Genomic DNA, 21,611 nt, shown 5'->3' with positions numbered 1-21,611 from the left:
GTGCCTGCCTCTCATCCTTATTAGGCCGCATCACCCATACTCCGCTCTCTATTGGTCTAGAGGCCTGTCCGCCACCGCTCCACCTATGCAGACAAGGGAGAAGAGGCATATGGGCGGTGCTTAATGGACGACGGTCGAGTTCCACGACTAGTTCAGCGCGTCTCCCACGTGGGGGCCAGGGAGGGGGCGGGTATCCTGGGGAGCGTGGGGGAAAAGGAGTTTACACAGGAACGCCTCCCGCCGCTCAAGGTGTAGTCTGATTGGATGAAGCAGCTGTCGCTCAACGTTAGACTTGACCAACCAGAGGCGGAGTTACAGCGATACGGCTCTGCCAGCAGAGCTGAGTTTTATTTCGAGGCTGGTGGTTGGGGGAGAAGGGGCGAATCCGGTCGCGTCAACGGCTTCGGGGGTGTGGAGAGTGGGTGGTTGGGGCGCTGGCGGCCCGTTGTGGGTCCGCCCCCCCGCGTTCAGCCCCTCCCCCAGCGCCACATCTCCGCCCCCGCGCGGGCCCCCACCCCCATGGGCCCCGCTCCCGGCCCCCATAGACCCCCCCATGGGCCCCCGCTCCCGGCCCCCATAGACCCCCCCGGGCCCCATTCCCGGCCCCCATCCCCCCATGAGCCCCCGCTCCCGCCCCCCATAGACCTCCCCGGGCCCCGCTCCCGGCCCCCATAGACCCTCCCGGCCCCCCATAGACCCCCCCGGGCCCTGCTCCCCCCGGCCCCCATAGACCCCCCCCATGGGCCCCCGCTCCCCGGCCCCCATAGACCCCCCCATGGGCCCCCCGCCTCCCGGCCCCCCATAGACCCTCCCCGGCCCCCATAGACCCCCCCGGGCCCTGCTCCCGGCCCCCCATAGACCCCCCCCCCATGGGCCCCCCCCGCTCCCGGCCCCCCCATAGACCCTCCCGGCCCCCATAGACCCCCCCCGGGCCCTGCTCCCGGCCCCCCATAGACCCCCCCCATGGGCCCCCCGCTCCCCCCGGCCCCCCATAGACCCCCCCCCCACCGGGCCCTGCTCCCGGCCCCCATAGACTCTCCATGAGCCCCCCGCTCCCGGCCCCCATAGACCCCCCCGGGCCCCGCTCCCGGCCCCCCATCCCCCCCATGAACCCCCCCGCTCCCGGCCCCCATAGACCCCCCCGCGCCCCGCTCCCGGCCCCCATCCCCCCCATGAGCCCCCGCTCCCGGCCCCCATAGACCCCCCCCATGGGCCCCCGCTCCCGGCCCCCATAGACCCCCCCCCATGGGCCCCCCGCTCCCGGCCCCCATAGACCCCCCCTGGGCCCTGCTCCCGGCCCCCATAGACTCTCCATGAGCCCCCGCTCCCGGCCCCCATAGACCCCCCCGGGCCCCGCTCCCGGCCCCCATCCCCCCCATGAACCCCCGCTCCCGGCCCCCATAGACCCCCCCCGCGCCCCGCTCCCGGCCCCCCATCCCCCCCATGAGCCCCCGCTCCCGGCCCCCGTAGACCCCCCCCATGGGCCCCCGCTCCCGGCCCCCATAGACCCCCCCCATGGGCCCCCCGCTCCCGGCCCCCATAGACCCCCCTGGCCCTGCTCCCGGCCCCCATCCCCCCCATGAGCCCCCCGCTCCCCGGCCCCCATAGACCCCCCCTGGGCCCTGCTCCCGGCCCCCATAGACCCCCCCGGGCCCCCGCTCCCGGCCCCCATCCCCCCCATGAGCCCCTGCTCCGGCCCCCATAGACCCTCCCGGGCCCCGTTCCCGGCCCCCATCAACCCCATGAGCCCCCGTTCCCGGCCCCCATAGACCCCCCATGGGCCCCCGCGCCCGGCCCCCCATCCCCCCCATGAGCCCCCGCTCCCGGCCCCCATAGACCCCCCATGGGCCCCCGCGCCCGGCCCCCATCCCCCCCATGAGCCCCCCGCTCCCGGCCCCCCATCCCCCCCATGGGCCCCCGCTCCAGCCCCCATAGACCCCCCCCTGGGCCTCCAGCGCCACACCTCCGCCTCCGCGTAGGCCCCCACCCCATGGGCCCCCGGCGCCCGGCCCCCATAGACCCCCCATGGACCCCCGCTCCCAGCCCCCATCCCCCCCCCGGGTCCTGCTCCCGGCCCCAGCGCCACACCTCCGCCCCTGCGTGGGCCCCCACCTCATGGGCCCCCGCTCCCGCCACCATCCCCCCCTTGGGCCTGCTCCCGCCCCCATCCCCCCATGGGCCCCCGCTCCCGGCCCCCATCCCCCCCCCCCCCCCCGGGCCCGGCTCCCAACCCCCATCTCCCTGGGCCCGGGGGGGATGGGGGACCGGGAGCGGGGCCCGGGGGGGGGTCTCACAGGACAGGAAAGGACCTCGAGAGGTCTCTAGTCCAGTTCCCTCCACCAAGTATTATCCAGACCATCCATGACAGGGGTTTGTCTGACCTGCTCTTAAAAATCTCCAATGATTAAGATTCGACAACCTCCCTGGGCAATTTATTCCAGTGCTTAACCACCCTGACAAGAAGTTTTTCCTACCGTCCAACCTAAACTGCCTTTGCTGCAATTCAAGCCCATTGCTTCTTGTCCGATCTTCAGAGGTTAAGACGAACAATTATTTTCCTTCCTCCTGGTAAGGATTGTGAGAAAAAAATGCAGAAAGGATCTAATAGGAAGAGAAACACGGGGGGGGAACGACCTTATCTAGAGGAGTACTTGTAGCACTTTAGAGACTAACAAATTTATTTGGGCATAAGCTTTTGTGGGCTAAAACCCACTTCATCGGATGCATGCAGTGGAAATTACAGTAGGAAGATATATATACATAGAGAACATGAGAAAATGGGTGTTGCAATACCAAATCTAACAAGACTAATCAAAAAGAACAGGAGTACTTGTGGCACCTTAGAGACTAACATTTATTAGAGCATAAGCTTTCGTGGACTACAGCCCACTTCTTCGGATGCATATATGTTCCATTCTATATGCATCCGAAGAAGTGGGCTGTAGTTCACGAAAGCTTATGCTCTAATAAATTTGTTAGTCTCTAAGGTGCCACAAGTACTCCTGTTCTTTTTGAGGATACAGACTAACACGGCTTTTACTCTGAAGACTAATCAGTTAAGGTGGGCTGTTCGCAGCAGGAGAGGAAAAAACCTTATATCTAGAGGTGCAGATCAAAGGTTTGCTTAAGTACATTTGGGAGGAGAAAGGGGATACATGAGCTCCTGTCACTGAGCAAGACAAAGGAAAGCACTTTTGCTTTATGAAAAAGGGGTCTGGTTGAAAATGTTGGAGAGAACTTTGGGTGAGAGGAAACTTCTTTAGACATGAGAAAATACAACTCAATACATCTGCCCAAAGTCACCGGACTCCTCGTTGTTTTTGCCGATACAGACTAACAGGACTACCACTCCGAAACTTGTTAGACATGAGAGTAACTTGTTAGTTAGGCGTCAAGTATCAGAATGGTAGCGGGGTTAGTCTGTATCCACAAAAACAAGAGGGGTCTGGTGGCACCTTAAAGACTAACAGATTTCTTTGGGCAGATGTATTGAGTTGTTCGTTAGGTTTAGGCTTTGGAAACTAGGTTATGATTTTATTTACATTTTACCATTTGTTTCCACTATTCTTACTCACTGTCACTGCCAACAAATATGTGTGAACAAAGGACAAAGACACTGTGTGTGTTGCTGTCACTAGAATCTCTGTTCTTTGATAATAAACTTCTCCTTGTTTTCACTCTAGATCTAGTTCAGTGCCATGGTGTTAAGCAAAGTGCTGGTGCTAAGCTAAATTTTACAAGCTGGTGGGCACGGTCCCTTTGGGAACAGCAGCCCTGGTAGTTCTGGGAGTGTCCAGTGGAGAAGGGGGCTGGACGCAGCAGAGAACGCTCCCTGACTGCCTGTCGCTATCTGTAGAGAGAGGGAGGCCTGGAAGGCAGTTCTTGTGGTGCCAGAGGCTGGTGGTTTCAGGGAGCAGCAGACACAAATGAGACTGCTTCACACTAAGGGCAGGTGGTGGTGAGGTACTTGGTACCCCTGGGGAGCATCACAAGCACCCAGACCCCATAAACACCCCCAGGCTCTTCTCCAGCTCTAGGGAACACTGATTGCACATGGGCCTCCCAGCCCCTGGCCTAGGGAGCACCCAACCTCCAGGGGCCCCTAACCCCTGCTCAAGGCTAGTGAATCCCTAGCCTTGATGTGCATTATCCCTCCCCATCCCCATTCCAGGCTTAGGGATTACTCATGGGTCCCAAGCCCCACACCAGGCTGAGGGTAGCACCCAACCCCCATAGACACTAGCCGCAGAGAGCACCAGACCTAGTTGGGCACTGACTTCCTACATTAGCCCCAAGTGTACCCCAGCCACCACACCAGCCTCTGGGATCACCCACTCCCAGCACCAAGGATCCCCCCTCCAACCAACCAACCACCCATGGATACACTGGCCCCAGGGAACACCTAGCCCTCACTTCCCACACCAGCCCCTGCAGACATCCAGCCCACACCTGCAAGGGTGGAATTTTATATCCACTTTCTCCTGTTGTAAATCACAAGCCAAGGTGCAGGAGCTCTGATAAGTTTATGGTCTACGGCTCAGCTCCTGCAACCATGTATGAGCATGCTTAATTTTACATACATGAGTAGGGTAAAGTTAACTGTGTGCACGAGTATTGGCAGGATTGGGGGCTAGTGAGTGACATGCTCTGAAGTCTGAAGCAGAATGATAAAGGTTTCTTACACATAATATTATGCTGCAAGGTGTTAATGATCACCATCAAGCTGATGGGCATTTTAGACACCTCTCCTTCTAGCTAAATGGAAGATGCAAATAAGCTCCTTTATGTAGTGATCACTGTAAACAATAGGAAGTCACCGCCCAAGGCACTGGGGCCCATTGCAAGACCTGAGCAAGGAGCCAGGAGAAGCCAATCAGGAAACACAGAGAAAGCTAGAAGACTGAAAGAAAAGCAGTGATGAGTTGCAATGAGAGGGAACTGAGACAGAGCTCTGGGACACAGGACTGGCTGGGAAAGGCAGGCTTGGAAATTGTGAGCTAGGGAACTGCCTGCGGTTGTTTGTTCCTACTGTATTCAGGAAACCACGACTTTGGGTACATGCTGTGTAACTAAACAGGCTTGCACCAAAGGACTACCTGATTTGTACCAATTTCTCACCCTAACACAAACAACCCGATAAGGCTGCAAATATTTGGCTAACTGCTCAGGTCAAGGGCAACACTATTTTAACCTCCTGTAATGTAACTGGACATCCTTATTCTCCACATATATGCCCCAAATCCTGTTTTGAACCTTACTGAACTCTTGACCTTCATTATATCTTGTGGTAAGGAGTTCCACTGGCTAATTGTGTATTATGTAAAAGAAGTGGTTATCTATTTACCTTATCTGGTCAGAGGAGAGACTGAATTGAATATCCCCCAACACAACAGTGCTGCTTAATTATAATATACCCTTCATCTTTCTTTTAAAAAAATACCCAGGAAATGAAGTGTAAAGGACTAGCATGAACGTAATGTTAAGGTCAGTCTAAGTGCTCAAAACTCAGGCAACACCAGCAATGGAGGTCGCTCCAGAAGCACCCTTTGGCTTCAATGAACCTGGAGAAGGCGGTATTTCCTAGAGTGCTTTTTTCCTTTAACTAGAAATGTTGGTATTTTATTTACCTGCCCTTCCCTAGTTCAGCCCCTGCACGTCCCAGGAGGTGCTCCGCAGCTCCGAGAGTCAGTTCCCAGGGGCTTGTGGGCAGCGTGCAATTGGTGCTTTCAAAACTCAAAGCACCAGGGAAGTGCTAAGTAATCATAGTTAGTTATTAATACTTAACTTTCTGTGTGCCTACAAAAACTTGACAATGATTAGGCTGTTGGTGTGCTGAGAGCCCTGTCCATCTTGCTGACCTGGTTCATTTCATTGTTTCTGCATGCTCCCCAGTCTGTCGGTCTCTTGTTGTCTCTTGTCCTATACTTAGATTGCAAGCTCAACCCTCTTTTAGTTCTGTGTTTGTACAGCACCTAGCACAGCAGAATCCTGCTCCTCAAGCAACAGCCACCGAAAGGACAGTTCCTGGCACTCAGCTTTCTCCAAAGCCTAGTAGTTTAATTAGAGCCAACACAGACTCCACCCCCCAGAGGGCATTGTTTGAACTTGGAGCTGATTACAGTAACTCCCCACTTAACGTCCTCTCACTTAACGTCGTCGTTTCGCTCTTACGCCCCTGCTCAATTACAGAACATGCTCCATTTAAAGTTGTGCAATGCTTCGCTATAACGTCCTTTGCCTGCTTTGTCCACTGCTGGCAGCCCCCCATCAGCTCCCCTATGCCCCCCCACACACACACAGGACCTCCCGCCCGCTGGCAGACCCCGTGGATCAGCGCCTTCCCTTCCTCCTCCTGCCCCTGGCAATCAGCTGGAGGCCGGAGGGAGGGGGAAGGAGCGAGGACTCGGTGCGCAGGATCCCCCTCCCTCCCCTGCCTCCTGAACACCGCAAGCCAGCGGATTGCTGCAGGTGTGGGGAGGAGCGAGGACACGGCGTGCAGAGTAAAGGGGGAGGAGGGGGGAAGAAGAGGCGGGTTAAGGGCGGGGGTTTGGGGGAAGGGGTGGAGAAGGGGTCCAATAGGGGCAGGGAAAGGGTGGAGTTGGGGCGGGGCCAGGGGCATGGGGGTGCGAGCACCCACCGGCGCTGGGGAAAGTTGGCGCCCATGGTAGCCTACAGCACCTTCCGCCTCCTTGTCTCTAGTGCCAGTGGGCTGTGCCTGTGTGGGGTAAGGCAGGGGCACCTCCCAACTAGAGTACTGTTCTGTATGGCAAAAAAAAATTTCCCTGGAACCTAACCCCCCCATTTACATTCATTCTTATGGGGAAATTGGATTCGCTTCACATCGTTTCACTTAAAGTTGCATTTCTCAGGAACAGAACTACAACGTTAAGTGAGGAGTTACTGTATTATTATAAAAAGAAGAACAGGAGTACTTGTGGCACCTTAGAGACTAACAAATTTATTAGAGCATAAGCTTTCGTGGACTACAGCCCACTTCTTCGGATGCATAAGTGGGCTGTAGTCCACGAAAGCTTACGCTCTAATAAATTTGTTAGTCTCTAAGGTGCCACAAGTACTCCTGTTCTTCTTTTTGCGGATACAGACTAACACGGCTGCTACTCTGAAACCTGTATTATTATAAGTATTTTATTCTTATAAGTTTCCTGATTGCTACCAGTATGCTGGGTGATGGCCAATACCAAGAGAAAACCATGTGCTCTGTCCCAAGGGGCTGCTTAGACAGACACTCCACTCCAGACATATGATATACAGGAGACATCTTGCTGCCTCTCTATGGAGCGGTATGGTTTACTGGCTTGATGGGATAGGGTGACCAGACAGCAAGTGTGAAAAATCGGGACGGGGGTGGGGGGTAATAGGAGCCTATAAAAGAAAAAGACCCAAAAATCAGGACTGTCCCTATCAAATCGGGACATCTGGTCACCCTATGATGGGAAGATGTATCCTTTATTCTGATCAGAGGGAAGGAGCTTTCATACCCTCCTCTCTGCCCCTTGGGGAAATCGTTTAATCTTTTATGCCCACAAAAGCAAAAACATTCAGTTAAATTAGGGGTTAAAGAAAGAGATCATGGAAAGTGCCCCCATGGGATGGCAGCTGACACATACTCAGAAAAGGGCCAGTCCTTCAGTAAGGGCACGCAGTGCACCAACCTCATTACTGTCAGGCAGTTGTATGCTAAACAAGAGGGCCTATTTCCTGCCTGGCCATCCTTTACACTGGTACTAACGGGGTAAACGTTTGCCAGGTGAAAATCTCCACTCGCACCCAGGGGAGATGGGGGATATCTGCTTTGCAGAGATACAAACTCCAACAGAAGCTGAAAGGCTGGAGCTGGGAGGCAGACAGACCTACAGCTTTGGTGAGCCGACGTGGGTAACCCTTGTGTCCCTCCTGATGTGTCTAATAGGAGTGAAATGGAGTTATGCCCCTCAGGGCAATTTGGTGCCTTCTGTATTATGCTAACTGATGATGCGTTGCACTGATTGAGTTTTAGATCTCAAAGGCCTTCCCAAAGTCATGATCGATTACAGACAGGGTAAGTGAACTAAAGTATACTGAGACCGCTACCTTTCATGCTGACTGTCACTGACTCGTTTCCTTGTGCTCCTCCATCAGTTGGTCAGTCTGTCTCTAGCCGTTGTCTCTTGTCTTACATTTAGATTGTTAGCTCTTGGAGGCAGGGGCTGTCTTTTTGGTCTGGTTTGTCCAGCACCTGCTGCATCTGGAGCCTGGGCCGTGACTAGGGCTTCTAGGAGCTCTGGTAATATAAATAATAATAAATGTCGCCTAGCAAGTCAGAGGCACAGTTGAGAATAGAAGCCACGAGTCCTGGCTTCCAGCGCTGTGCTCTGTCCACTAGAATTGCTCTCTGTGAGTTAGCAGCAGCCAGAGATAAGGGTGAACATAGAGATGGATATCTCCCCATTGTAGCTTCTTAAAATGTGGACCCCAGAATTGGACGCAGTATTCCAGTCTGTCTCCCCAGTGCCACAAGCCAAGGACATATCACTTCCCTGCTCCTACTACCCTGTTTATACAGGTCAGGATTTTGGCCACAGTATTGCACGGAGATCAGCAGGACTGGGGGAGGTGCCATGATTCCTTCCCCCGGAGTCACTGTCCAGGAAAGGTACTTCACTGAGTTTCCCCCACTTCACTCCCTCTTGCTGGCTCTTCCATGGGGATACTGTGAAACTCCCAACGCTGACGCAAGAGTGTGAGTACCAACCTCAGGACAGACTGTTAAAACCCAGGGCACAACCCGCAAACTGGTTGTGAGTTCTACATTTAGATTTCACCAACCAAGTGCAAACTCCTTAGGCATTAACACAGAGTCACAGACCGTCAACATGCCACCCAAGTCAGCAGACCTCTGTAATAGATGGCCCCTTACACCAAGAATCAAACAATGTTCGGGTTACTCCTAATCCCAACGGACCAGTCACTTACCCCAGGTTACCTGTGCTTTAGATCTCACCAAAGGCAATGCGTGTAGCCAATTGTATAGTAAATGATAAGATTTATTAAATGGGAAAAGGAAATTAGAGAGAGATTTACAAGGTTTAAGCAAGGAAACAGACATATGAATGAGTTATAGTCTTAGGTTTCAAAAGGTAAGAAAGGTTTCTATAATCAGCAAGCTCTAGTTATCCTTTACGGCTAACTCAGGCTAAGCAGCTGGGGATCTCTTGCTTATGCCTAGAAGTAGCTTGCCCCTCCAGAGTCCAAGCAGCGTAGTTCCTAGTTCTTTTGGTTTGGGGCTTTGTCTGCCTCCTGTCATGTGCACTGAGCTGCAAACTCAGCCACTGGGAGGAGTCCACTTGCAGGACTCATCTTCACAAGGAAGAGAGCAGAACACCAATACAAGTCTTTACTCCCTTTTTTTGATGGTTTCTCAATCCAGACGTGGGGAGTTTCCATTTGTAAGATCCAGCCAGAACCCGCCTGGTATCAATGGGTCTCCTCTTTCGGGAGGGGTGTAGACGAGCAGCTCTTCCAGGGCTGGCTCTAGGTTTTTTGCGGCCCCAAGCAAAAAAAATTTTGGCTGCCCGCCCCAGCCCTGGGCTCTCATCCTCTTCCCCCCCCCCCCCCGCCACCCCAGCCCTGGGCTCTTCCCCGCCCCCCAACACCCCCTGCTGCCCCAGCCCTGGGTTCTCTCTTCCCCCTGCTGCCTCAGCGCTGGGCTCTCCACCCCACCCCACCTGCAGCCCCTGCCGCCCCAGCCCTGGGCTCCCCCCCACTAGTGCTGACTCCACCCGCTCCCCCCTCGCCTCCAGCTGGTCCGGCGCTGGCAGGGTCGGGATAAGCAGCTGGGCTCCCGGGCCGCACCTCAGCCCAGGGTCCCTCCAGCCGGGGCTCCCGCCTCCAGGACCGGTTATCAATATTAACCAACTAATGAGCCAGACAGATTCCAGCCGTGTACCCGTCAGTGTCCAGTTAAGCCATGGGGATCTTGGCATGAGCTGGCACCTGGCCTGCCAGCGTCACAGATACTATCTCAAATTTAGCTCCAAATATGGAAAGTATCTGTCTGGTGTCTACATACACACCCCGCTGTGTACGTAGTGCAGTGTTTCTCAACCTTTTTGATACCAGGGACTGGTTTGCTGCCTTCCTAAACTGTGTCGGGGAGATCTCAGGGACCAGTGCCGGTCCACGGACCGGTCGTTGAGAAACACTGATCTAGAGCAGCTACTTTGATGACGATCAGATCAATTATGCATTTTCTTCCCCTAGTTATTCAGGAGGCTGTCAGTCAGTCTTGCTCATAAGCAGGGCCGGTGCAAGGAAGTTTAGCGCCCTAGGCGAAAATTCCACCTTGCGCCCCCCCCACCCCCACCCCGCGGCAGCTGCCCCCCCAGGGAGCCGTGTGGCAGCTCCCCACGCTCCCGGCCCGGGGAGTCGTGCGGCAGCTCCCCACCCCAGCTCACCTCTGCTCCGCCCCCTCCCCGAGCACACCGTCCCCGCTCTAATTCTCCTCCCCTCCCAGGCTTGTGGCGCCAAACAGCTGATTGGCGCTGCAAGCCTGGGAGGCGGGAGAAGTGGAGCAGCGACGGCACACTCGGGGAGGGGGCGTAGGAACGCTGTAAAAAAAAATTGGCACCGCTTTTTGGCACCCCCAAATCTTGGCGCCCTAGACAACCGCCTAGTTTGCCTTAATGGTAGCACCGGCCCTGCTCATAGGTCACAGAGCCAGGAGGCCACCAGGCCATGGTCCAACCACTTTTAATGGGGGCCACTCACTCAGATTTGGCCCAATTGCCCCTTCCCGTCATGATGGAACGGCGGTTGGGCCAAACCTGAGCGGCCGCATGTGTCAGACCTGGGAGCGCGGTGCAGACAGTGCCCAGGTCCTGCTCTGTGTGCCACCTGCCACTCCTCTCAGTGCCAAGGACCAGCCAGGAAGTGGGACAGACCTGTCACTGGAGGGTGAGGGGCTCCCCAGCAGGGAGGGTGAAGTAAGGAGCAGAGTGAGGGCTCCTGGGAGGGGATGTGGGGGGCTCCCTCAAGGCCTGAGGCTCCAGGGAGGGGGTGGGTGTAGGGGCTCATGGGCCACGGTGGTCATTCTCCTGGTGCGGGGAGCGCTTGAGAGGGGACGAGGAGGGTCAGATGGGGGGTGGCAGCACTATGCCCTGGTTCCACTGCTTCCCCAGTCTTGTTCTAACCTCTCTCTTCCAGGGCTCCCGTAGAAAACCAACGCCACGCGGAGGAGTCTAGGAACAGAAACCTCCAACAGGGGTCAGGACGTCCCATCTCCCTGCAGCTGTTGTCCCCTGGGGGAGGAAAGCTGCAGTGGCGTGTTAAGCAAAACTGGCTCCGAGGAGGCAATGCAGTGGAGGGGCAGTAATTTATGGGCATTCCTGCACTTTGCATGGGAGTCTTTCCAGCAACATGCAGCCAAGGAATCTTTGAGGAGTTTGTCGTTCACCCAGCACCCTAACCAGAGCCACGGGCTGCATTGTGGGATGGCAGGGTTGTCACTATGCTGCAAACAGATGCTGTGAATTGCACGGGGGATCCATCCAGTGTATCCGTCATCTCTGTAACTGTTCATATTGCACCCATTGGGCGCTGGAACAAAGACCAAGCGGCAAAAAGCTCTCTTGCTCTAAAGGAGACTCCCCGTTACCTGTTTGCAGTACAGTACATGGGCTCTGACGCTGAAGAAGGTCATGGACCAAGCAGGATGTAAACAGGCTGCACTGAGAGATTAGCTAGGGACAGGTGCATGGACACTGGGGGTAGGAGACAGCCAGCGAGGAGAGGATCAGCTCCCTTGCTTCTCTGGGGAGGGCAAGTTCTTGGCTCAAGGCAGCTTAAAAAAATAAAACCTTATCTGAGCATGATCACCTGTCACACCCTGAATCAGCCTTTCCCAAGGAGCCCAGAGCCCCTCTCTGGGCAGCCAGCCTGACCGGATTGACAGGCAGCTGCTCCTGGGCGGGTTAAGAGGACCCTGAAGCAAGCCTCTCGGAGAACAGAGAGCCCCTTGTCTGGAGGAGCTGCAGGGAAGGGCTGCCGAGCTGAAACGTCCCTTGCCTGCCAAGGCGGGGGACGAAAGGAAGGGTGCTCTACTGGGGAAGCAGCCTCGTGTTTCCAGCTTGTGGGACCCAGAGATTGAGACTGGGCACTGCCAAGGGCAGCCGGGCTGCTTGGACTCCAGGTGCTACAGCCCAGAGAGGGAGAGGAGCCACGTCTGTAAAGTCTCCTGGCCGGTCAGGGCTACAGGGATCCCTCCAGAGTCCTTCCCTTCGCCCGAGGCAGAGGACATTTCCGGAGGGGGGTCCCCATTGGACACGTCCGTCTCCAATCCCCCGAGGGAGTGAGCCAGTGGTGGCTTTCAGATTCTTTGCTGTCATTGATGGATTGATGTTTGGGGGCTGCCGGAGGGCAAAGGGGAATTAACAGGGGGGCTGTCCCCTCAGCTGATCGCCAGGGAGCGTCCTGGGGATGCGCCGGGCGACCCACTAGAGCCACCTCTCGGCTGGGAAAATGCAGCCCGGGGACAGAGCGGTGGCCAGCCAGGGAGTCGTCAGCAAAGACAAGAGGGCAAGGGGCGTGGAGCTCCCCACCCAGCTGCCCTTGGACCATCTCAGACGGTAAGTGCTGCTCCCTCCTGCCCGGGAGAGGAGCTGATTCCCCCCCCCACCCGCAGGGAAAAGGGGCCCACTGAGAGCCCCAAAACCAGTAACGGGCGGGGACCCTGTCTCTGTGGCTACTCCTCTATTTCCTATAGCACCCACTGCTGCAGTATCTACCCACCTGAATCTGTTCCTCCCCAGGGCACCTTCTTCTCTGTGTGCTGGGGCAAAGGGCTGGTTACCTCTGGACATCAGCCCTCAGCCCAGCCCCATGGCCCCAAGCTCAGAGACCATCCTGGGGACCCATCTCTGTCCCCGAAGGGCTGGGGCGGGGGTTACAGACTTTGAGCCGAACCATCCGCACTGGGGTTTGGTCAGGAAGTGCCAGTGGGTGCTACTTACAGGAGACTCCTCCGGTCGTGAGGGGCAGGAGCTCGGCAGCCAAGGGGACAGGCAGTGGCTTTTCCCGCTGAAGCTGCGCACGCCCCGAGATCAGCCCCACAGAGGGCAAGGGTGTTATGTAGAGGAGTGGTGGCTCCGCGCTGTTCCCGGCTCCCTTCCCACTCAGCTGTGATGCACTCCTAGGAAATCCCTGCTGCCAGCCGCTCAGCGATGGCGAATCAGCCCCTTGGGGACTCCCCAGGGGCTTGGAGGAGGAGGATGCTGGGAAGAGCAGCCCACTGCCCACAGCTATACAGCTCCAGACACCTGGAAGTGGCTGCCCTGCAGGGAGCCCAGGTTCAAATCACCCCCCCCACACACACACACACACCCCGTAGCCAATTTCTGCAGAATCACTCCCCTTCCCCACCCTGGGCCAGTTTCCCCAAGCCTCTGCGTCACCCCCACCCCAGCCATGGGGGGGGGCACCAGCTGGGCAGTGCCCGCAGCGCCAGAGGGTTAGCAGAGGACACAAGCAGCCACTTACTGCTCTTGTTTCTGGGTAGGTCACAGTCCCCTGCAATGCTGTCATGGGGCCGAGGGTCTTGGAAGCTAACTAGCTGCCATTCATTCCTCCCCCCACACCCGGGCACTCAGAAACACGCCGGCCTACTCTGGGGACAGAACTGGGGACCTGCCGCACCCCACTGCTGAACTGTACCCCTGAGCTAAAGGAGCACCTCAATTGGCTTCCCTCGAGGGCTGCATGAGAGCCCATGGCCACGCACATCAATCAAGCTGGGGAACCCCTGGCTGTTTGAACAGCTGGGACTTCCCTCCTGAGCGGCTAGTGCTAGGGGGACCCACAGCCTGAGCTGGGCCAGGGGGCCCCCTAGGGGAAGACTAAGGTACAGAGGAGATGTTATATGTGGGGTAAATCGAGCTCTTCCCCTTGGGGAGAGTCACATGAACCCTTCCACCTCTTTGTGGGGCTCGTGGGACAAGATGAACAGCAGTGGAACCTCTTTACCAAACCCCACTTACCTCTGGGAGGGGTTATACCGAGGAAAGTGCTTGTGTCCTGTGATCCCCTTGTCTGCCCAGTGGACTCAGGCTGGCTGGCACCCTAATCAGGGATAGCCACAGGTATCCAGGCCCCCATAAAGATTGGGGTCTTCCCATAATCCTTGGTCACACTGTGCACCTGTCCTAGGGGGAGCTGAGCGAAGGATTTTGAGGAGATTTTTTATGATGATTTAAGATGGCCCTTTTTACCCAAACTGACTCTTTTAACTGTGATTTTTATTTTCACCCCCCCCCCCCAATTTTCTGTTCTTTTTTGACAAAACCCCACATGAAACACTTTCAGGTTTTGGTTTTTCTTTTCTGATATTTTTTCCCTACTTCTCTCTCTCTTTTTCATTGGCAAAATGGGAAAAGGGGAGGGGGGGCAGAGGAATGGAGGGAAAAGGCAGGGGAAGGGGGGAGAAAAACTGAACATTTTCAAAACCAGACCCTCTGTTGCTTCTTTCAAAACCAGACATTTTCTATGACTGGCTTTTGGGACCGGCTCTGTTCAATATTAGATATAGGCATAGAAAGTACGCTGATTAAGTTTGCAGATGATACCAAACTGGGAGGGATTGCAACTGCTTTGGAGGATAGAGTCAGAATTCAAAATGATCTGTACAAATTGGAGAAATGGTCTGAGGTAAACAGGATAAAGTTTAATAAGGACAAATGGAAAGTGCTCCCTTTAGGAAGGAACAATCAGTTTCACACATACAGAATGGGAAGAGACTGTCTAGGAAGGAGTACGGCAGAAAGGGATCTAGGGGTTATAGTGGACCACAAGCTAAATATGAGTCAACAGTGTGATGCTGTTGCAAAAAAAGCAAACAGTATTCTGGGATGCATTAACAGGTGTGTTGTGAGCAAGACACGAGAAGTCATTCTTCTGCTCTACTCTGCGCTGGTTAGGCCTCAACTGGAGTATTGTGTCCAGTTCTGGGTGCCACATTTCAAGAAAGATGTGGAGAAATTGGAGAGGGTCCAGAGAAGAGCAACAAGAATGATTAAAGGTCTTGAGAACATGACCTATGAAGGAGGGCTGAAAGAATTGGGTTTGTTTAGTTTGGAAAAGAGAAGATTGAGAGGGGACATGATAGCAGTTTTCAGGTATCTAAAAGGGTGTCATAAGGAGGAGGGAGAAAACTTGTTCATCTTAGCCTCTAAGGATAGAACAAGAAGCAATGAGCTTAAACTGCAGCAAGGGAGGTCTAGGTTGGACATTAGGAAAAAGTTCCTAACTGTCAGGGTGGTTAAACACTGGAATAAACTGCCTAGGGAGGTTGTGGAATCTCCATCTCTGGAGATATTTAAGAGTAGGTTAGATAACTGTCTATCAGGGATGGTCTAGACAGTATTTGGTCCGGCCATGAGGGCAGGGGACTGGACTCGATGACCTCTCGAGGTCCCTTCCAGTCTTAGGCTTGGTCTACACTACCCCCCCTAATTCGAACTAAGGTACGCAACTTCAGCTACGTGAATAACGTAGCTGAAGTTCGAAGTACCTTATTTCGAATTAGTTCAAACTTACCTTGGTCCACACTCGGCAGGCAGGCTCCCCCGTCGACTCCGCGGTACTCCTCTCGGCGAGCTGGAGTACCGCAGTCGACGGCGAGCACTTCCGGGTTCGACTTATCGCGTCCAGACTAGACGCGATAAGTCGAACCCAGAAGTTCGATTTCCAGCCGTCGAACTTGCCGGTAAGTGTAGCCAAGGCCTTAGGCTTGGTCTACACTACCCCCCCTAATTCGAACTAAGGTACGCAACTTCAGCTACGTGAATAACGTAGCTGAAGTTCGAAGTACCTTATTTCGAATTAGTTCAAACTTACCTTGGTCCACACTCGGCAGGCAGGCTCCCCCGTCGACTCCGCGGTACTCCTCTCGGCGAGCTGGAGTACCGCAGTCGACGGCGAGCACTTCCGGGTTCGACTTATCGCGTCCAGACTAGACGCGATAAGTCGAACCCAGAAGTTCGATTTCCAGCCGTCGAACTTGCCGGTAAGTGTAGCCAAGGCCTCAGAATGTATGAATCTATGAAAAGTTTGGGGAAAATGTTGCATAAACAAAACCTCAGAATGCAAATTATTTCCATGTTTACATAGTCTGAGAACAATCATTGCTCTTTTCTTTTACCCACTCTGGTGTTTGGTGTGTGAAAAACAGCTTTGTTCCTTAGATTGTAAGGTCTGTGGGGCAGGGACTGTCTTTTTGTTCTGTGTCTGTACAGCTCCTCGCACAGAAGGGTCTTGGCCCCTGACCAGGGCTCCTAGACACAATAGGAATGCAACTGAATAATAATAATGAACAGTGCTCAGAATTGTGGCTGGGGAGTGTTCTCAGGTGCACATGCCGATGAGATAGCTCATCGGCTTACGGGGCTCCAGACCCAAACAGCATCCAATTGCTAACCTCTGATTCGCCTGTGCAAGTTTATGCCCATGCAACCCCACTGAACACACAACGCTGGAGTAATACAGCAGCGAGTCAGATTTAACGCCATCATCAAGGTGTGTAGCAGAGGGAGGTCAGCTCCGCTTAAGTGCAAATTATGGAGCCATTCCCCTAAACCTCCTTTCTGCAGCACACACAACCCTGCCCATGCTGCGGAGGGAGGGAGCATTCCCAGAGAGCTGAAGGAATGTTTTATGCCCTTCAGTGCTGCTGGGTAGTTCAGGGTGTTCTGACCTCCAGTCTCCTGGAATCCTGGCCAGCTGTTTCAGGCTTAAAGAGCCTCTATTTATGACCCTTCTTCCCCTGGGTGTTTTCCTTCTAGAGGGGAGGGGCTGATCTTGAGAATTCCCTTCAGTGGGGGAAGAGGCTCTTGGGCTGAGATGGTTCCGGGGGACCAATCCTGAATGCTGCTGCTCCCCTCGGACCTGCCTCCATTGTCATTTACGCTGGTTTTACACCTGGGCATCTCCAGTGATCTCAGTGCAGTTACTCCTGGAATCACACAATCGTAAGATCAGATTCTGGCCCGTTGACTACAGAAGTCGAAACAGGGAAGCAATGTGGTGTAGGGATTAGATCAAGGAGCTGGGAGCCAGGACTCCTGGGTTCTATATAGCCAGCCATGCTGCTGACGCAGGGCCCAGCTGCTCCCCCCCCCCCCCACCTCCCTGAATCTGTTTTAAAGCTGTTCAGGTGTTCAGGGTCACACCATCTAAATGATGTGGGAGCCTAAATCTCATTTGCAAAAGGCATTTAGAAGTCTAAATTCCTGGAGTCTGGGCCAAGATCTGCACCTGTTTTGGTCATTAGCGATCCCATGACACTGTTCACAAGAGCAGGCTTGAACCCCAGAATCTTGATCAGTTCACAGTTAGAGAAACCAGGGCTGGGCGAGCGGGGCAGACTCTGTTTTGCTTCCTTAAAACCCCTTTGAAGTTTCAACCAGAAACGGTGTTCGTCACTGCCTTTGCTAACCCACTGTGCTCTGTTAACAGCTGCTACCTTTTAACCCAGAGGTGACTGCATTTCAGTGATTCCAGGTTGTAAAGTTCTTTCAGCTATTTTGGGGATGAACAGCAAAATAAAAAGATGAGATTTCCTGTGTCATTTTCTCTCTCTATCTCAAGTACCTATCTGTCCCCCCATCAACAGCATCTGAGCACCTCACACTCTTTAATGTATTTCTCCTCCCAGCCCCCTGTGAGGCAGAGACGTGCTATTATCACCATTGTACGGATGAGGAACTGAGGAACAGAGAGGCTAAGTGACTTGCCCAGGGTCACACAGACAGAATCTGTTGCAGAGCAGGGATTTGAACCCAGGTTCCAGGCTAGCACCCTAATCACTGGACCATCTATCTTCCCACCAGCAAATTATCTGTGATAGTTAATTACCCTTTTGCCTCCTGGTGCAAGGCTCTGCAGAGACTCAGTGTGAGAAGCTGACGGTATAAATACTAGAGAATCCCAGCTCCCTTGGGACAGGAGATGCTCTCCATATGGAGCTTGGCCTCATCCCTCTGCTCTCTTTGGAACAGGGCAGTAGTTGGCCAGGGGGAGCGAGGTGGAATGAGGAAGTGGGGGGCAGGGCAGAGAGGGAAAAACATCACAACATGTCCAGTCTCCTAACTGTGAGTCATGTACGCTGGCAAGGAGAGGAGACAGCACATTAGGAAGCCCAGAGCTGCCCGTGCCTGGGTTTGGGGCTGGAGGACTCCGTTAGGAAGAATCTGTAATAGGAGTGTGCTGCTCTGGGCAGGTGACAATCCCCAGCCGTGCCTCTCCCCAAGCTGTCTCTAACTGTCTGAAACTCTGCACCGCAGGGACAAATTAACTCAGAACCTACGAGCTGCCTGACTGCTCCATTTATGGCTGAGACTACCGCCCTGCAATACGCCAGCTAAAAATAGCCTCTGGCAAGGGGAGAAGCTTACAGACCAGTTACATAGCTTAACTAACACACCGCTGCCTACCCTCAACTCAAGACGGAGCATCATAGCCAGGGCTGACATGCCTGGTCTTCGGCCCGGCCCCCTATCAAAAATGCATTGGGAACCGTACTCATAATTCTCTTGTTCCTGTTATAGACCATGGATCTCTGCTGCCTGAGTCTCCAAAGGGTTAAATTAGAAACAGGGCCAATGAATGGGTCAAATGGGTGGGCTGGGTGGGAGATTCTTTCGGGAACGTAAACGGGGGAGGGCGGCCCAGTGAGGTTGGTAAAAGCCAGAGTGCCCTGAATTAGTCCAGACAATCACAGCAATTTCCTCCCTGCCACAGAATCCGCCCAAGTGGTAGACGGATGGAATTTTAAATATGGCCTAAGTGTTTTCCTTGTCCCAGCCCCAGCCTTGCCTCTGTTTCTGGACTCAGGCCCTAACGCCGCCAGTGGCTCTCTTTGTGTCACCCGAGCCTGGAGGCATTTTGCTTGGCTCTAGTAGAAGGAATGAGATGGGACTATCGGGTTCCCCCTGCACACCATTAGAGCGGCTTCATTATTTATTAGAACCCAAGGAGTTTTAGCTAGGGGCTTGTTTCTCTTCTTGGGGTGAGGGTGGTTAAATTCCTGCTCGGAGCAGGGTTATTCTGGGAAGGGGGTGTGGCCTAGTGGATTGTGCATTGGCCTAGCCCTCAGGAGACCTGGGGTCTAGTAGGGTTACCATACGTCCGGATTTTCCCGGACATGTCTGGCTTTTTGGGACTCAAATCCCCGTCCGGGGGGAAATCCCAAAAAGCCGAACATGTCCGGGAAAATCCGGCGCCGCTGGGCCGGGGGAGGGTGGTGCTGGGCGGCAGGGGGGTGTGCCGGGCCGGCGGTGCTGGGCCACTGGGGGGTGCGCCGGGCCGCCGGGGACCGGCAGTGCTGGGCGGGCCAGGGGTGCTCGGCCGGGGGTGCTCGGCCGGGGGCCGGGGACCGGCAGTGCTGGGCGGGCCGGGGGTGGTCGGCCGGTGCCCCGGGGGCCGGGCCGGGGGTGCTTGGCCAGGGGCCAGGGACCGGCAGTGCTGGGCGGGCCGGGGGTGGTTGGCCGGGCCCAGGGCCAGCACCCCAGGGCCCGAGCTGACCCAGGCTGGAAACGCCGGGGGGGCCAGCCTGGGCCGCGCCTCCTCCCCCCACACCTCCCTTACCTGCTTCAGGCTTCCCGCGAATCAAATGTTCGCGGGAAGCAGGGGAGGGGGCGGAGACTTTGGGGAAGGGGCGGAGTTGGGGCGGGGGGGGGCATGGGCGGGGCTGGGGGCGGGGCCGGGGCCGGGGCCCCGTGGAGTGTCCTCCTTTTGGAGGCACAAAATATGGTAATCCTAGGTCTAGTCCCCTCTGCTGTGTGACTTAGGCAGGTTACGGCCCCTCTCTGTGCCTCTGCTTCCCCTTCTAACCTGTGTCTGTCTTCTCGCCTTTCATACGGGCACAGGGACTTGACTTTCCTTTGTGTGTCTATAGTACCACAGGGCCCCGATCTCAGCTGGAGCGTCTAGTAGTTACTGAAATCGAACTCATCTCATTCCCCTGGACACGACCTACTGTCTAGACCGGGGGTCCCCAGTGCGGTGCCTGCGGGCGTCATGGCACCCGCCGGGGCATCAATGTGCGCCTGCCTACTGGCCGCCGGACAAGCAGCCGCCGAAATGCCCCCGTGAAGCGGCAACGTCAAGAAGCGCTACCGGCGGCATTCCGGCGGCCACAGTCCTTGGCGGCTAGTCGTCCGGCGCCCTCCCCACAGGAAAGGTTGGGGACCACTGGTCTATACTCTCCAGCAATGGCCCCAGACACGGCCATCTTGCTGTTGGCACCTGCGGTGGCTTTTGACCGACGGCTTTTTCATGATCTACTTTCTATTTATGATCTAACCTCAATAGAAGCACGGAAGCAGCAGCTTGCTACCATTCTGCTCCCCAAATGAGCAGGTACTGACGTAGCACCGGCCTCCGAGGTGGGGCCGCAGCAGGAGGGCCCCACCTCTGGAACCCCTGGGCCTTAAAGCAGGAGACTAAACAATGCCACTAGCCAAGCCCGGAGCAGGCCCCTCAGCGTATGGCCCAGCTGCCACTAGAGGGGGACAACGCACCACGCAGACCGGGTGGGTGAGACGGAGGCAGCAGCACCTCCAAGCCGCTGGTCCGTATGCCCCTAAACTAGCTGCCGTCCGCTTCTGCGTGCGACAAACCAACGAGTGCAACACGGTCCCTCCAGCACGGTCTAGTGGTCACCTCTCCACCAGCCTGTGGGACACAGCAGGGCCTGCTTGCCTGCCCACTCCCCCGCCCAGACCATGCCCTGGCATAGGCCTCGTCTACGCTACAAAGTGAGGTCGACGCAAGGCAGCTTACCTCAACCTCGCTGTGCGTGGTGTCCTCACTTCCATTTGGCTCCCGCCGACATAAGTGCCCTCTTCTGCCAACTTACCGCCACCACCACCGCTCTGGGCAGCCTAGAGCCAAGGTCGATGCAGTGCAAGGGCTGACGCGGCGTTACTCATGGCGACTGTTACTGTCCTCCAGCAGCTGGCCCACAATGCCCCACATGGACTGCTCCGGTCACCCTTGTGAACGCCACTGCCCAGGGGTCATGGAGACTGGAAGGCCCCCCTCCCCCACATTAAAGCCCTGCAACATTTTGAAATTCCCTTTCCTGGTTGCCGAGCGCACCTAGCAGCTCTCCATTGTTCAGTGCAGCTGCCCGGGCTGACTACCTGCTCCAGACACGCTCCTGCCTGGAGTAGACAGGAGATATCGGCTCTCCTGGGCCTCTGAGGAGAAGAGGCTGTGCAGGCCCAGCTACGGACCAGCCGTAGAAGCGAGGACATCTACGAGCAGATTGCACAGGGGACGCAGGAGAAGGGCTATGACAGGGACCAGCAGCAGTGCCACGTGAAAGCCGAGCTGCGGCAGGCAGACCAGAAGGCCACAAATTGATCCGGTGCCGAGCCACAGACCGGCTGGTTTTTCAAAAAGCTGCATGCCATGATCAGAGGAGACCCCGACCCCACCCCCACCAGCATCATGGATACCTCCGAGGAGCCCGACTCACAGGCCGCTACCATGAATAGCGAGGAGGAGCAGGTAGACCATGAGGAAGAGGAGGAGTATGGGGGACAGGAGACCAAGGGATT

Source organism: Chrysemys picta, chromosome 5, assembly GCF_011386835.1.
Source record: "Chrysemys picta bellii isolate R12L10 chromosome 5, ASM1138683v2, whole genome shotgun sequence".
Lineage (NCBI taxonomy): Eukaryota > Metazoa > Chordata > Testudines > Emydidae > Chrysemys > Chrysemys picta.
The sequence above is the reverse complement of the archived record's forward strand: the minus strand, read 5'-3'. Positions refer to the sequence as shown.